This window comes from Podarcis filfolensis, assembly GCF_964270895.1.
Source record: "Podarcis filfolensis genome assembly, chromosome: 2".
NCBI lineage: Eukaryota > Metazoa > Chordata > Lepidosauria > Squamata > Lacertidae > Podarcis > Podarcis filfolensis.
The window spans coordinates 121,988,364-122,005,263 of NC_139605.1; the positions used below are offsets into that span (position 1 = coordinate 121,988,364).

The following is a 16,900-nucleotide window of genomic DNA, read 5'->3' on the forward strand; positions in this document are numbered from 1 at the left end:
CCATTTCCCCATACTCCCCTTTTAAGCTACACACACACACACACCCCGTGCCTGATCTCAGAGGCTTAGAAGTGGAGTGGGAGGAGACACACAAAGCTCTTTTAAAGTTTCCCCATGCTTTTTAAGCCACCAACATTGTGGACTTAAAAGGGAGGAAACATGCAAAAGGCTTTAAGACAGCCTCCACACTCCCTTGGGCAGCTCAAGTGGAAGTACAGGAGTTGTCTTAAAGCCTTTGCAAAAGACTCTTTAAAGTAGCTTGCATGCACACCCTGCTTCAAAGGGCACTTTTGGGCAGGACTTCGATCCCCACTCGGCTGAGGAGCAGAGATTAAATCCTGCTACCTTGGCTGGCCGATCCTGTTCAGACAAGCAGGCTATTGCAATGCAGGGATGGGCAGCAGGTAGATCAGGATCTGTAGCTAGAAGATCTCTCCTTTGCAGTAGATCGGCAAGTTTTTGATGACAAACAGCGTCAAAACAATTTGGCCCACTTGAATTAGGCTCCCAAAATTAAGACAGCTAAGCAGGATTTAGACAGAAGGCGAGGGTGTAAAAAGTTGTGTTTCATCTCAATATACACGAGTGGCGCTGTGGTCTAAACCACTGAGCCTCTTGGATTTCCTGGTCAGAAGGTTGGCAGTTCGAATCCCAGCAACGGAGTGAGCTCTTGTTGCTCTGTCCCAGCTTCTGCCAACCTAGCAGTTTGAAAGCACTTTCTCCAGTTGATGGTCTTTTTTGGGGGGGGGGTAGAAAGAGTGTAGCTTTGTTTTGGAGGTTTTTGTTAGGAAATCCTGACATCCAGTGGATGGGGAACGCATGACAGCTGACGCTACACGCCCAACATCCACTTAAAAGCCATATGGTACCTTGAAACGCTTCCCCCAAAAGGATTCTGGGAGCTGTAGTGCTGAGAGCCGTTTAGAGACCCCCTATGTCCCTCCCAGAACTACCATTCCCAGAGTTCCCTGGGAGGTTGTGGGCATCTCTTTTGAGAGGCAATGGAGTGCGCCTCTGGGGGGTGAAATCAAAAGTTTTCAGCAGGCGCTATAAGGAAAAACAAAGGAGACGCCTGCGAGAAGCCAAGTTACAGGGAACCAGGCAGAGGCCTTCTCGGTGGTGGCGCCTTCTTCATGGTGATCCACTACTGCTTTAAGGGAGGTCTTGGAATAAGTAGATTTGTTGCTGATCCAAAACACCCACCCACCCCACTCACACATGAAAACAAAGACCACCACAGCCAACTACAAAGGAATAAGCACACCCTAGGCCAACCCCAACCTCTCTCACCACCAAAGGAACACAAGCAAACAGCAAAGAACCTGCACAAACAACGCTGACACCAAACCCTACATATAGGAAGTAAAATAGAAAAATCCCCACCCATCTTTCCCCCTTCCACCTCTTTCCCCTTTTCTTCCTAATGTCTCAACAAATGAAAATGATTTGTAAAAATGTTACATGGGGGGGGGGGGGACATGAGAGAGAGACATTGCACACTTTTGTAAATCAACAAAATCTCAAATAAATAAATAAATAAATAAATAAATAAATACTAGTCATAAAAAAGAGGCCTCCTCACCTGAAGGACATCAAAGCCCACCTGAAGTCCCAAAACAAAACTATCAGATCCTGATCCACGCAGATCCATACGTGTATGGAGCGATCTGCGTGGACCTGGATCTGATAGTTTAGTCTTTACAGTTGAAGGGAATCACATGTATAATCGTATGTTTGGGGACATCAGGTGGGCTTTGATGTCCTTCAGGTGAGCTTTGGGGTGTACGGCTGTGGCGTTTGTCTTCTAGGATGGGTCATAAGGAAAGGGTTAAAATGGGTGTGATGTGATTGGCCAGTGAGGATGCAAGGGGGGAGTAAAAGGTTTGAAAGTCAGTTGAGGTTTGGGAGTTGGAGAAGGAAGAGGGAGGAATAAGCAGTGGGTTGGTCAAGTTGTATTGTGAGAGAGTGAGAGGAATTGTTAGGTTGAGTCAGATAGATAGTTGGAATAATCAGTTTGGAGTTGTTAGGAACTAAGATTAAGAAACTGACAAGAGAAAAATAAACTGAAACCATACGCTTGTTCCTGCATTTAAAAATAAACTTTATTATTTGTTAATGTTAACAACTGTCTGGACTCCGTGTGTCCCTGTGAGAAGCGGGGTGGTGGCAGCAAAGAAAGCAATCACAGTGGTGGCCACATGTGGTGGGAGTGTGAAAAGATGAAAAAAATTTGGGACTTAATATATAATGAACTGAATAAACTTTTTAAGTATACATTCCCGAAAAAACTGGAGGCTTTTTTATTAGGGATAATAGGGGAGGAAGTAAAAAAGGAGGATCATAAATTATTCCAATATGCTCCAGTAGCAGCTAGGACCCTTGTAGCTCAAAAGTGGAAGTCACAGGAGACCCCAACGGTTATGGAATGGCAGGCTAAATTTTTTGAATACACAGAATTAGCTAAAATGACATGTAAAATCCGGCACCAAAAAGGGACAAAGTTTGAAGAAGAATGGGGTAAATTTGTGGCATACGTAAGAATTAACTGTAGAAGTTTAAAAGCTACAGCAGGATAAACATAAATCCTGTGATGTGTATAGAAGTGAATAAGAATCTGTAAGAGAAGATATATATTAAGAAAACCGCAGCTGGGAAGGAAGGAAGTCTGGGCGTGAATATACGCACTGTAAATAAGATGACATAAAATGATGACTGTAAAAGATTGTTTTATTTTGTTTGTGAAAAAACTCAAAAAGCATTTGCAAAAGAAAGAAAGAAAGAAAGAAAGAAAGAAAGAAAGAAAGAAAGCAATCACAGTGGTGGCACAGGGTCAATAGACCGTCAAATGTCCGGGGGCCCTGTGTGATCGCCACAAAATTGGTGGCCGAGGTGGGATAACAACCGTAGGTGAGATCACAACCGTACCTGCAGTGGAATAACATCACTACCTGTCACCACAGAAGTGGTAGGCAAGTGGTGGGATTCGGTGGGAAAAACAATACACCTGGAGGGGGAAGGGTAAATCTGTGAAGGGATTACCTAGCCCGATAAGCCGCAAAGCCATGATAACAAAGAGAAAGAGAGCTCAAAGTCTGCTCTGGTAGAGGATTTAGGCTCCTGGTCAGAGGAAGTAGTGCTTGAAGGGTTAGAGAGAAAACCCATAGCAGAACTTTGGGACCAGAGTCTTGAGAGAACCCTAGCCAGAAGAAACAGAACTGAGAGGAAATTTCTCTTATTTTGTTAATTTATTGATAATTCTCACTCACACAATATGCCACCCAAAAAGATAAGAAACCCTGTGAGGGAAACAATTTATGAAAGCTCTGAAGGAGAGGAGAATGGAAATCCTCAGAGGGAAGAGCAGAGTTTAGAAAATATAACTAGTATTCAACCTGAGGCAGGAGGTCCAAAATTCTCTGAAGAATTTGAAAAGTGGAAGTTAGAACAAGAATATAGATTGGAATTGTAAAAGATTAAATCTGCACAGGAGTTAGAAAGAATGCAATTTCAGTTGGAGATGAGGAAACTGGAATTGGCAGCTATGGAGAATCAAAATAATAGTAATAACACCAGTAGTCCAACTCAAGTGAAGGTAGATTTAAAGCGTTTTCCTGAGTAAGGAAAAAGATTGCCCTGAGGATTTCATTATATCATTTGAAAGAGCTTGTCAAGACTTTCAAGTGAAAGATGAGGATAAGATGACGACCCTTAGAGCCAGGATCCATGGGTCATTAGCTCAAATTTATGCCCAAATGTCGGAGAACTATTCCAAAAATGTTGATATATTTAAGCAACTAATATACACCAGGTTTGGGATTACCTCAGAACTGAGAAAGAAATTCAGAAGTGTGACTAAAGTGAGGAAGGAGACATCCGCTCAGCTTGGGGCGAAAATCGCAAACTACCTCACAAAATAGTTAGAATAGGAGAGGGCAGACTCTGTTCCAAAAATCAGAGAAGTGTTTGCTCTGGAACAATTTTATGAAACAATAAACGACCAATTAAAATATCTTATAAAGGAAAGACACCCTCAATCACTTCAAGAAGCCGCTAACTTAGCTGACCAAATAAATGAAATAAGGGACCATAGGTTTGATGAACCAAGTTTTGGCGGGAAAGTGTGGGGGACTAACATAAATAAATTCCAACAAGCAAAGGGAAGCCCCTCTTCAGAGAAAGACAAGGGAAATAGGCCATTGTCAAAAGGGCAAAATGACAAGGCCCAAGCCAACACCAGTCTCACTGAGGAGAAAGGGTGGAAAACAAATTATACAAATCCCAAAGAACTGAAATGCTGGGGATGTGGAAAATTTGGCCACAAAAGTTTTAATTGTAGAGCTGGAGGAGAAAAGTCTGGTAATATTAGCCCTCAGGAAAAAAACGTATTGCATCAAAGCTGAGGAGAGTCAAGCTAGTCAGGATAGGCCGAAGCCTGCTGAAGTAGTGGAGGCGAAAGTGGCACATTGCTATGCTATTGTGCTGGTCCAGGGGGGAGGTTACTGTGGGGCGAGGTCCAGGACCTGAGTCGAGGGTCGGCAGACAGTCCTCCACGGGCGAAGCGGGGTCCAAAGCGAGGAGCCGGGCAAGGAGAGGAACTCTGGGGGAAACAGGACTGGATGCTGGCCGAAACAGCTCATCAACGACATTGCTCCCGCAACCTGGGACCGGGCTGACTGGCCTTTATCTTCTCTGAGGCCAGGGGTGGTCCCTGCCCCCAGGAGACCAGCCTCTCCTGGCCTTAAGGCGAGCACTCCTCCTGGGAGAAACCAGTTCCCTTCACCTCTCTGCCCTGAGCCTCTGCAGTTCAGGAGAGGCTGAAGGGTTACTGGGCCCAGGGGGAGACTCACCTGTAGGCACTGAGTCCTCAACCACCTCTGGAGCCAGAGTGGATTCACCTGGTGCCTGCTCCTGAGGATCCGGCGCAGGTGCAGGTGCTTCAGAATCAAGGCCCTGCCCCAGTTCAGCCGGCCCTGTAGGCGGGGACTCCTGTGCAGGCTGGGATTCCTCCGGTTCAGCCTCTGAATCAGATTCCCAGGCCATCACAGCTATAAAACAAGACAATATTCTTTTGAAAAATGCTGGGGAAGATATTTGGATTGAAGGGAGGAGATTTCTAGGGTTAAAAGACACCGGTTCGCAAGTCACTATTGCCCACCTAGAGATCATCTGTCCCACCAAAATAATTCCAGGGGAAGTTATGAAATTAAAAGGAATTTCAAAACAGTTTGTACAGGGCAAATGATATTAATCCTAGGGCCGCTGAATTCATAATGGAAGCTAATGCCATTAAGTCCTGAGCAATAAAGATTTCCCTCGGGAGGGTTGGATATTGCTCACTGAGATCTTCACAATGCCAAAGAAGGGTCTTTCCAAAAGCAGACCTGCCAGATTCCAATCCAGAAGTTTCCAGAGCCGATTCCCTTGATGTTTTCCGCACGCCACACTCTCCAGTTGACACTGACTGTGGATGCAATGCACATCAGCAAGGCCAAAATATCCATCAGGAATGTAGCTAACTGGAGGCAGGATACTAAGCTCAGCCATCTGACCACCAGGGAGCCTTCTTTCACCCGCAGGGGGGGTTTGGAGAGGAGGGGAGCAGGGGAGACATTGGCAGACATCCTGGAAACAAAAGAGAAGACAAGATGCAGTGAGAGAGGGAATAACAAGCATGTCTAGTCATTGAAAGACCTCTTCCCTCCTGCATTCTTCCTTCCATGCCATAAGGTGTGATATGACATAAAATTGCCTGGCTTCTAGTGTGAAGGCCGCTCCCAACAAGGCCCTTTCCACATGGCCTAGGGGGCGAGGCCCACACTTACCAGCCCTACTGAAGAAGCTCCTCATGAGGCTGGAGGAACATGGCCTGGTTGTGGGGCATGGAGGCCGCTTCCCGCAAGGCCCTTTTCACCTGGCCTAGGCCCAGATTCACCAGACCCACTGAAGAGGCTCCTCCTGAGGCCGGAGGAACATCGCCCGGCTGTGGGACATGATTTGAAACTTGTGTGGGATTAGGCTGGTGGTATTAAACGGAAAGCAGCAAACGCAGTATTCCGAAAGGCAGTGAGGTTTTGCTGCGCATGCTCTATACTGCTACATGAATTGTGCAAATAGGCAGCAGAGTAGGGAGCCAGCCCCCCCCCCCCTCTGCCACAGGCCCTTCATCTGCTGTATTTTTCTTTGGGTAATATTCCAAATCTCCTGGCTCCTCCTCCTCTGCAGAACCTAAGGGAGCAGCACCAAGTTCTCCGTCACCCTCCAAGATCTCCACCCTTTTAGTTCTTGGGAATCCTGGCTTTGTGATTAGAAAATTTCCCAAAGAGCAAAAACAGTTACAGTGGCCTCAGATGCTCCCTTGAAGCAGGAATTTGGAAGATCCTAACATCTTCTCTGCCCGTCACTCTAGGCAGCTGTAGGCATGAAGGTGGTTTCTGCACCAGAATTGTCCACAGAGTGTACAATTGGAGAAGTGCCTTTGTAACTCTTTGAGTTTTCAGGATGCCAGGAACGATTTGCATAGTTAACCAAAAAGATGAGCTAGAGATGCATTTGCAGGATCAAAACAAAGGTTTGCCCTGGAATATCAGTTCTGGGAGGGGGGGAAGAGCTAAGTGTCTTCATGCCCTGCCTGGAAGCTTCCTTGAATCATCCGTCCGGTTTTTGTGGACATCAGTGCATTGGACTAGAATGACCTATTGGTCTGTTTGCATGACCCTAAGTAATTGTGAGGTTGGGTAACTTGCAATCTGAACAGCAGTGCCATATCCTAGAAAGGCAAACATCTTTTCTGTTTCTGTGGAATTAAGCTTTACTTAGAATAAGATACATTCTCCCCAAATCGCAGTCTCCCTCTGTCCTCATCTGCCACAGTCCACAAAAGCCTGGGTGTCTTTTTCTGCCGACCTTGCGCTTTCCAAACAACTGGCCTCCTCCCAAACTGTAGTGCTTATATACTGGGATGGATCTTGTACACGGAAACCACAAGAATAATTAATTTCCGCAGCGACTATTAACAGCCCCCCCCCAAAATCTCTGAGAATTCCAAAGAGCTCAATATGGTTTCCAGAACCCTGAGAAAGCTGCAGTTCCCAGCACCTTTAACAAACTACAGTTCCCAGGATTCTTGGTGGGGGTGCCTTAAATGTACGATGCGGCTACCAGGCTTGCAAAGCCAAGTTCACAGTCCTAAAAAGAAAGCTGGTTTAAGCAGGAATATAGGTCCCCAATTAAGGGCTGCTTCAAGCAGGAAGGTGGAGAGGCAGTGTGGCCTAGTGGTTAGGCTGCCAAATTAGGACCTGGGAGGCACCAGGGTTCAAATCCCCCACTCGGGTATGAAGCCACATCTAAAAGAGCATAGAAATAAACAAGACTACGAAATGATACAAGCATGTCCCCCTGCTTTGCAGCCTCCTTTGAACAGATGTGAGGAGGCTCGGTGTGCCATCCTGCCCAGGGCCACAGTGGCGTAGCGTGGGTTGTCAGCACCCGGGGCAAGGCAAGTAATTTGCACCCCCTAACCTGTGGATTTGCGCCCCCTAACCCGTGGATTTGCGCCCCCTAACCCTAACCCCCAGATGTTGCGCCCGGTGCGGCCGGCCCCCCCTGCACCCCCCACGCTACGCCACTGCAGGGCCAGGCGATGTCTGGTTTTCAACGTCAGCTGAGGAGCAGGGCTTAAATTCTGCTCAGTTGGGTGGGATTCCAAGCAAACCCCTTCCTGATTCAGAAGCGGGTTTGTCTCCTAAACAGTCCCCCTTCTTCCGTTTTAGCAGGGGAATCCAGTCTCATTCAGGCAGGGGGCTGCCTTGGATTTCCTGCTGAAACCCCCAAGTTGTCCAACTCTCTTTTAGCTGAAATCCCATCTTGATTGAGGAAGGGGGTTTGCATTAGAAGTGGGACGGGCGGGGAGGGGGAATAGTTTCTAGCAGCAGTACCTTTCCAGGTGTTTTGAGGACCTATTACTAATCGATTGATTGATTTTCTATATAAACCTTTTGCAAATAGATATTTTTTAAAAAAGAAACACAGTAAGCCACACATTTCCTGCAAATTATCCCCCATGACCATTGCAAAGCTAACAATAATAACAGTAATTAGCAGCATATTGGGCCTAAACTCTGCATAGGAAGGAAACAGGGGTGGGCTGTTTAAAATACTTGTGCCCAGAAAAGGGTGGTGGTGGACAAGAGAGGTTTAGGAGAGAAAGAGTGACTCCTCCCTTCCCCCAGCTTAATCTGCAGCTAAATTTGATGTAAAATGTGCTTTTCTTAAAAAACCAAAAAGCCAGCCACAGGGACAGTCTAAGGAACAATATTTGGGGGGGTGGGGCGATAACGCCATTAGAGGTTCCACACTGTTAAGGAAAATTCCGGGTTGAGAGACTACTCAACAGCCCAGCTTGTCGAGGTACAGGTCCCCCGCCCCCGCCCCCCGGCAGGTCCATGTGGTCAGTAAAAGAAGGAAATTCCAGCCAAGCAATTTGGAGCAAAACAGCAGTCAGTAGACTATACCCCCCTATGTCCCTCCCAGAACTACCATTCCCAGAATTCCCTGGGAGGTTGTGGGCATCTCTTTTGAGAGGCAATGGAGCGCGCCTCTGGGGGGTTCAAGCAAACAGCAAAGAACCTGCACAAACAACGCTGACACCAAACCCTACATATAGGAAGTAAAATAGAAAAATCGCCACCTGACCCCACCCCCACCCATTCTGAGTTTCTATTTATTTCTAAATTTGCCTTCAGACACATAGAATATCTTCCACACTGTATTTTGTTTGCACTTGAAACCCCCTTTTAAATTTCTAGACACGATTCCAATGGTATTATAAGCAAAATATGTGTTACCTTTTGCCAGAGGCTGACATTTTGTGACATAGAGGGTCTCTTTGCATAGACTGCTGCAACAATTTGTGTAAAACAGCTTTCAGATATAGCTAAAAAGTGTTTTGGTGATTGCCCTGACTCCCTGATGGTTTCATTATTGTAATGGTTATAGGGGTTGCTCGTGCGTAAGTTGCCACCACTCCTGGCTAGGTTGCCTGGTTAAACCTTTTCTGTCTGGACAGCCCTTCACTTCGTGGCTGTTTCAGTCGCTAGCAGCATCCGTCAGTGGGCGTTTCTTGAACTTCTTCCAGCAAAGAAGTTCTTTGACGCCAAGTCTACGCCTACTTTCCCTGCGCGGAAGTCTTCTGCGCAGGGTGGGTGTGGGTAGCGGAGGACCCGTGCTCTCCCCGCTGGTCTCCGGCGAGGAGTCCTGGAGCCCCCTCTCCGATTCCCCCATCTGCCCCCCTTTATCCCTGGTGTCACGCTGATTTCCTTCCCCAGCCAATGAGTTGCCTCTCTCCCTGCTGGGCCCTTCTCCAGCATCGCTTGGGAGCCTTGCCTCCGCCTCTCGCTCCGATGTCAGTTCCCTGACAATTATCATTTATTTTATTTCTTACATTGCCATGGTGATGCCCTGGCTTGATCTGATTATTATTTATTTAATTGCTTTTTCTTATCCTTTGTTTTCTTTCTTGTTTTTAACCTTAATTCTGGCTTTTATTTACTGTGTTTTATATACATAGCATTTTCTGTATTTGTATTTGGCAACATACCTTTATGTGTATAATACATATTTTTAGCTTGTTTGGCTTTTTGCAGTGACTTTTGGTGATAAGTAATGAAGGTATAACTTACATTTAAATTAGCATGTGCAAATTTGATGCAGATCTGTGTCCTTTTGTGGGGAGAAATTCCTCCCATTTGGTGGCATAAGTGGCCACTCCATAGTAGCAACCAAGAACAAGTAAATTACCTTTTTGTTTTTTAAATAATTTGTGTGGTGAAAGGACTGGACAGCAAGACAAAGAATCTCTAAAACAGGGGTGGCTTCTTTATGGTCCTCCAGGGCAGGGCTTTTTTCAGCCACAGAAACGGCTGCTATTGCCCTTCTAAGAGAACAAGGGAGGTGCTCATGATGGTTCCTGGCCCCTCTTTTCCTGGAAAAATAGCACTGCTCCAGGGGTTGATGGTCCAGCTCCCATCAGCCTCAACCAGCATAGCCAATGATCAGGGATAATGAGAGCTGAAGAGCCTCTGCCACAGGTTCCCGCCTCCTGCTGCAGAGCAGGATGGCTCAGCTGCAGTCATGAAAGGGTTTCTGTGCAGAACTTAATGGCTGGTGAAATGTTATCCTTTCCAAATGACATGCCAGCCGTTCACGTGAAAGCAAATCTCTCCTAGAACATCTACTTCATCAGTTTAAGTTAATATGTTACGAGACTCATCCTCCTATTCAAAATAAAATAAAACTAACGGAGAGATTAATCCTGGCGTACCCTTTCACCTGACACCAAGGTTCCCGTTAACCCTGCTTTTTTCTGTGGCCAATATTTACTCATGCATGCATCTGTTCCTGGTTAAAACAAATTTGACTTCCGGGAAATTACTGGCATGGCAATTGAAAAAAAGACAAAAACTGAATACAATTACAAACCTGGAAGTAGAAGGAAAAGACATAAACAATCCAAATGAGATAAGAAATTGTTTCCAGAAGTACTTTAAACAATTATACACACAAGGGCCACAGAATGAAAGGGACATTGATGGATTTTTGAAAACAAATGGATTACAAAAAATTTCACAGGAAAGTAAAGCATTGTTGAACTGTAAAATAACAGATCAGGAGATAGAAGGTGCCATCTTAAATATGCAATTGGGCAAATCCCCGGGACCGGATGGACTGACTTCCAGATACTATAGATCCTTGAAGGATTGGATAGTACAACCTCTGAAGGAAGTCTGCAATGAGATTTTGGAAGGGAAAAAGGCACCAGAATCGTGGAAAGAGGCCTACATTACACTTATACCGAAAACAGAGACTGAAAAGACTCAACTTAAAAACTACCGTCCCATATCCTTATTAAATGTGGATTACAAAATCTTTGCTGACATTTTAGCCAAGAGACTGAAAAGAGTATTGATTGAAGAGATACATAAGGACCAAGCGGGCTTTCTGCCGGGAAGACACATATCTGACAATTTGAGGAATGTAATTGACATTTTGGAAAAGCTAGATGTGGATATAAATACTAAAGCTGTTCTGATATTTGTGGACGCGGAGAAAGCCTTTGACAACATTTCTTGGAGTTTTATGAAAAAGAATCTACAGGGTATGGGGGTAGGCCAAGGTTTTGAAAATGGTATAGGTGCAATATACTCTGAACAAAAGGCCAAATTAATTGTAAATAATGTGGTTACGGAACAATTTAAGATTGAAAAAGGGACACGACAAGGATGCCCAATTTCCCCTTTACTTTTTATATCGGTCCTGGAGGTTTTGCTGAATATGATTAGAAGGGACCGGTTGGTTAAAGGTATACAGGTCGGAGTCAAACAGTATAAACTGAGAGCTTTTGCAGATGATCTAGTTTTGACGTTACAGGAGCCAGAATCTAGTACTAAAAGAGTTTTAGAACTAATTCAAGAATTTGGTCAGGTGGCGGGATTTAAATTGAATAAGATCAAAACTAAGGTTTTAGAGAAAAATATGACATTGTTTGAAAAAGAGAAATTTCAGAATGAAACAGGTCTGTCTGTGGTGAGGAAGGTGAAATATCTGGGGATTAATATGACATCTAAAAATGGGAACTTATTTAAAAATAATTATGAGAAATGCTGGTCAGAAGTGAAAAAAGATCTCGAAACATGGTCAAATTTGAAGCTTTCCTTGATGGGTCGAATAGCAGCTATAAAGATGAATGTATTGCCTAAAATGTTGTTTCTGTTTCAAACATTACAAATTGTGGACAAGATGGAATGTTTTAAGAAGTGGCAGAAAGATATTTCTAAATTTGTCTGGCAGGGCAAGAAGCCTAGGATAAAATATAAGATTTTGACTGATGCAAAAGAAAGGGGTGGCTTCGCCCTGCCAGACTTCAGACTCTATTATGAGTCAGCAGCATTCTGCTGGTTGAAAGACTGGCTGCTTCTTGAAAACACAGACATTTTGGATTTAGAAGGTTTTAACAATGTGTTTGGATGGCATGCATATTTGTGGTATGACAAGGTTAAAGCTCATAAAGCGTTTAAGAATCACATTGTTAGGAGATCTCTGTTTAATGTTTGGACTAGATATAAGGATTTACTGGAAAACAAAACCCCAAGGTGGTTGTCACCAATGGAAGCGAAAGCTCAGAAAAAACTCAATATGGAGGCCAGTTGGCCAAAATATTGGGAAATTTTGGAGCAAGAAGGAGATAGACTGAAATTGCAGAGCTTTGAGAAATTAAAAAACAAAGTCCGAGACTGGTTACATTATTTTCAGATAAGGGAGGCATACAATTTGGACAGGAAAATTGGCTTCCAGGTGGAAAAATCTAAATTAGAAACAGAAGTGCTAGAACCTAAAACTAAAATCATGTCAAAAATGTATAACTTGCTGCTGAAATGGAATACACAGGATGAAACGGTTAAGTCAGCTATGATTAAATGGGCACAAGATCTTGGACATAACATCATGTTTGCTGATTGGGAACAGCTATGGACCACAGGTATGAAATTCACGGCATGTAATGCCTTAAGAGAGAATATTATGAAAATGATATACAGGTGGTACATAACCCCAGTCAAGCTCGCAAAAATATATCATTTGCCCGATAATAAATGCTGGAAATGTAAGGAAGTGGAAGGTACATTTTTTCACCTATGGTGGACGTGCCCAAAGATCAAGGCCTTCTGGGAAATGATTTATAATGAAATAAAAAAGATATTTAAGTATACTTTCCTGAAAAAACCAGAGGCTTTTCTCTTGGGTATAGTCGGCCATTTGGTGCCAAAGAAGGACAGAATCTTTTTTATGTATGCTACAACGGCAGCAAGAATACTTATAGCAAAGCACTGGAAGACTCAAGATTTACCCACTCTGGAAGAATGGCAGATGAAGTTGATTGACTATATGGGACTGGCAGAAATGACCGGCAGAATCCGCGACCAAGGAGAAAAGTCAGCAGAAGAAGATTGGAAGAAATTTAAGGAATATCTACAGAAATATTATAAAATTAATGAACTTTGAAAAGATGTTGGTTTGAACTTTGGTGGTCTCCAGCTGTTATGATAAAGATAATGGGGATTATAATGGTTTTTGCTACTAAATTTAAAAAAAGTTGAGTGGAAAATAAGGTGATATTTTAAAAGGAATGTTAAGAGATTAGGATTTGCTGAATTAACAAATTGAACTAGAGAACAAGAAGGGGAGGTATGAGGAAGTCAAAGAAACATGGGACTGAAAAACTGTTATTGAAACTGAATTGTTTTTAATATTTTTCTTTTTCTTTTTCTTTTTGTCTTTATATAAAATTGGAAAATTTAATAAATATTCATTTAAAAAAAAAACAAATTTGACTTCCACATAGCAGCAGTTTTGTAAGAAGAATAGGCCCCTAAGAGGAACTTGCTCACTTTACCTAGAATACAACTGGGCTTCTGTTACAAGTAAACCTCTATAGTGGGTATAATCAGGTCAACTATGGATAGGAGGAGGAGGAGGAAGAGCAACATTTCATTCCTGGAGGAATAAAGGCTAGAAATAGTGTAGAACTGGCACCCTCTGGTGGTCATCATATATAGTGAAGCAGAGGGTGAAGTTAATTTTACAGTCTGGTACAGCCATTAGTTGTATTTAAGCCAATTTACCACACAAATGATTATCACTTCAGTAAAGGTTGCCTTTTTGGAGTCTGTTGAAGTGTTGCTGCATTTTCATGTCACTGAATATGCATTTTGCAGTTTGGAAAATGGACTTTTAACTCCCTCCTGTTGCCACTCCTCCACTGCTATGATTTTGGTTTCAGGTGGGTTTTTTGTTTTCATTAGATTGCTGTCTTGTGCCTTTAACAGTATTTTTTTCTTCACCTGTAAGAGTGAACTGTTACAAACTGAAGGCATGATGATCCATCACCCTCCATTCATTATGGCAGAGTGGGGGTGGAATGCTGCAACACAACGCTGCAGTGTAGAGTAGTCCTATTCAGCCCCCCCCCAGCTAATTAATCATCTCTGGCTCAGCTAAAAAAGTGTCCAAGTGAGTTAAACTGCCAAGCAAGTTCAGCAGCAGGGCCACCATGCCTCTCCTCTGCTGGATGTAAACAAAAGCCTAGCAGTTAAAAAAAATAATCTGTTACACAGGTAGAAACTTGGCAGCAGTGCCTCTGACATGTATGACTATCTGCCTGTTGGCCAGAAGTTGTGGGTATGTCTTTGGTGCAGTGAGCTCCTACTCTAAAGGAGCAAGTTCGTTTCCTTGAGGCCAAAGTGGCAGAGCTGAGAAAGCTGAGACAGGCAGAGAGGTTTGTGGAGGAGGCCTTTGAGGATGCTGTGCCTCACTCCCAGGAAGAGAACTCCCCTCATGTCAAGAATAGTAAGGGATCTGGGGAAGGAAGGTATCACTCTGAGGAGGAGGAAAGCAATGCCATGGAAAGGACCTGTTCAATGGAGGATGAACTTGTGGGATGAGAAACACAGAGCAGTCAAGTACAACATCCCTAGAGTGGACACAAAAAGGGGGTGTCTGGACCAGCCAGTTGGAACTTCCTGTTTCCTCCTAGGCTGGGACAGACTTCCTCTACATGTGACCAGAGGGAGGCGTGGCCTCACCTGTGCGGGTAACAAAAACATAGGACTGGCCGCCAATGACTACATTCGTTGAAGAAACAACATCTGCTTCCAGCCAAGAGAGGACAAAGGAGCTGTCTCCTTATGGGATAGTTTCTAGGTATACTACTTTTGTAACTTAAGTCTGCCTTCTAGGATCCATCTGTGAACAGAATGTGAGTGAGTAAACTCTTTTAATACTTTTATAGAAGACTGTGTCATGTCTATCTTTAGGGGAAATTACCAAGGAAACTTATTTTAGAGGCTTTAGCGAGCCTGAGCAAACGCATCCACTGTGCAAGTTTAAAAGGGGGAATGTTACTCTTCTAAATTGTATAACTTGTTAACACAAGTTGGAAAGGATATAATCAAACAATATATCCTCTCTGCATCCCTGAACGTTCCCACAGAACTGCTATTCTTGTGTGCTGCATATACTTCTCAGGTGGGGTGGAGAGATCCTTGCAGACAGACACTGTATATAAGTGCTTATTCTGTAATGCTAGAAGCCTCCAAGGCAAGATGTGCAGACTGGAGTTCTTGGTCTTAGAGGACAGCATAGATATAGTAGCCATAAAATAATTTAATTAAAATATAATTTTATTTGGTTTAAATAATTTTATTTAATAATTAAATAAAATAATTTAGTACTGGGGACATGCTTTAAACAATATTCCTCATCAAGTAAGCTTAGCAGTCATGGAATAAAAGGTGAGGTCCTCATGTGGATCAGGAACTAATTAAGTAACAGGAAGGAAGAGAAGGCATAAATGGACAGTTCTTCTGATGGAGGGATGCAGAAAGTGGAGTCCCCCAAGGACCCGGGGATCTGGGCTTTTTGTCTTGTTCATAAATGATCTAGAGTTAAGAGTGAGCAGTGATGTGGCCATGTTTGCTGATGTTGCTATACTTTCCAGGGTTGTTAAAACAAAAATGGATTGTGAACAGCTCCAAAAGGACCATTCCAAACTGAGCGGATAAGTGGTCAGATGAGAAATGCAATTGAATGTAAAGTGATGGATATCGGGCAAACCCCCCCCCCAATTTCACACAAACATTTATGGGGTCTGAACTGGCAGTGACTGACCAAGATCAATACATTGGAGTCATTGGCTCAGTGTGCAGCAGCTGTGAGAACGGCAAACTTCATGCTAGGGATCATTAGGAAGGGAATTGAAAATAAAACATCATAATGCAGTTATACAAGTCTATGCTGTGACCATGTTTGGAGTACTGCGCTCAGTTCTTACTTCATACAATATATTGCAGAGCTGGAAGAGGTTCAGAAAAGGGGAACCAAAATGACTGAGCAGATGAAGCAGTTCCCCTTTGGGGAAATGTTTGGTCTAAGTTGTTTATTTTAAAGTTATTGTGACTTTTTATCTTGGATCAGGTTGTTACTATTAATGTTTGATGTTTACTAAGTTTTTATTTATTTTTAAAATAATTTGTATTAAATTTTCAAATTTTACATTGTAAATTAAGCATCTTTTATTATACCATACATTGATTGACTTCCCTCCCTAGGTTCATTTAACTTTCCCACCATTCATGCATACAGTCATACCTTGGTTTTCAAACAGCTTTGTTCATGAACAACTCGGAACTTGAACATCGCAAACCCAGAAGTAGGTGTTCCGGTTTGCGAACTTTGCCTTGGAAGCCAAACGGCCGCTGCTGCTTCTGATTGTCTGCAGGACGCTCCTGCAGCCAATCGGCAGCCGTGCCTTGGTTTCCAAATGTTTCAGAAGTCAAACGGACTTCTGGAACGCATTCTGTTTGAAAACCACGGTACGGTTGTATTTTGATACATCCATCTATTTCTGTTTTCCTATCTTACATCACTTCAGTATTTATTATACTGTTGAATTTTCTTTAATACTGCCAGTGTTTTCAAATGTACACAATTATTTTCAATATACTTGACAAAAAAATTCCACTCCTCCTTAAATACTCGTTCTTCTTGTTCTCTACTTGTTAGACCCGCTAACTCTGCATATTCTGACATCTTAAGTTACCAATCCTCCTTGCTGGGGAAACACCTTACTTTCCATTTCTGGGCTAGCAAGATCCAAGCTGCTGTTCTTGCATACATAAATATTTTTTTCTGACTCCTGGGTACCTCTGCCTGACTAATTCCTAACAAAAAGTATCTTTTTTGGGGGGCTGTTGTTTTGAACATTTTCATCTCATTATATATCATTTCCCAATATTCTTTTACATTTTTGCATGTCCACCACATATAAAAAAAGTTCCTTCTACTTCTTTAC

At 43.3% G+C, this 16,900-nt stretch overlaps 2 long non-coding RNA genes across 2 annotated transcripts; both read left to right on the forward strand.

Moving 5' to 3' along the window:
- The first annotated feature begins 1,383 nt into the window (after positions 1-1,383).
- LOC310756160 lies at positions 1,384-2,767 on the forward strand. Its single transcript, XR_014544734.1, has 2 exons — positions 1,384-2,140; positions 2,180-2,767. It is a non-coding gene; the product is annotated as an uncharacterized lncRNA (long non-coding RNA).
- Positions 2,768-2,876: 109 nt separating this feature from the next.
- On the forward strand, positions 2,877-4,475 carry LOC310756169. Its single transcript, XR_014544745.1, has 2 exons — positions 2,877-2,973; positions 3,927-4,475. It is a non-coding gene; the product is annotated as an uncharacterized lncRNA (long non-coding RNA).
- The last annotated feature ends 12,425 nt before the right edge of the window (positions 4,476-16,900 follow it).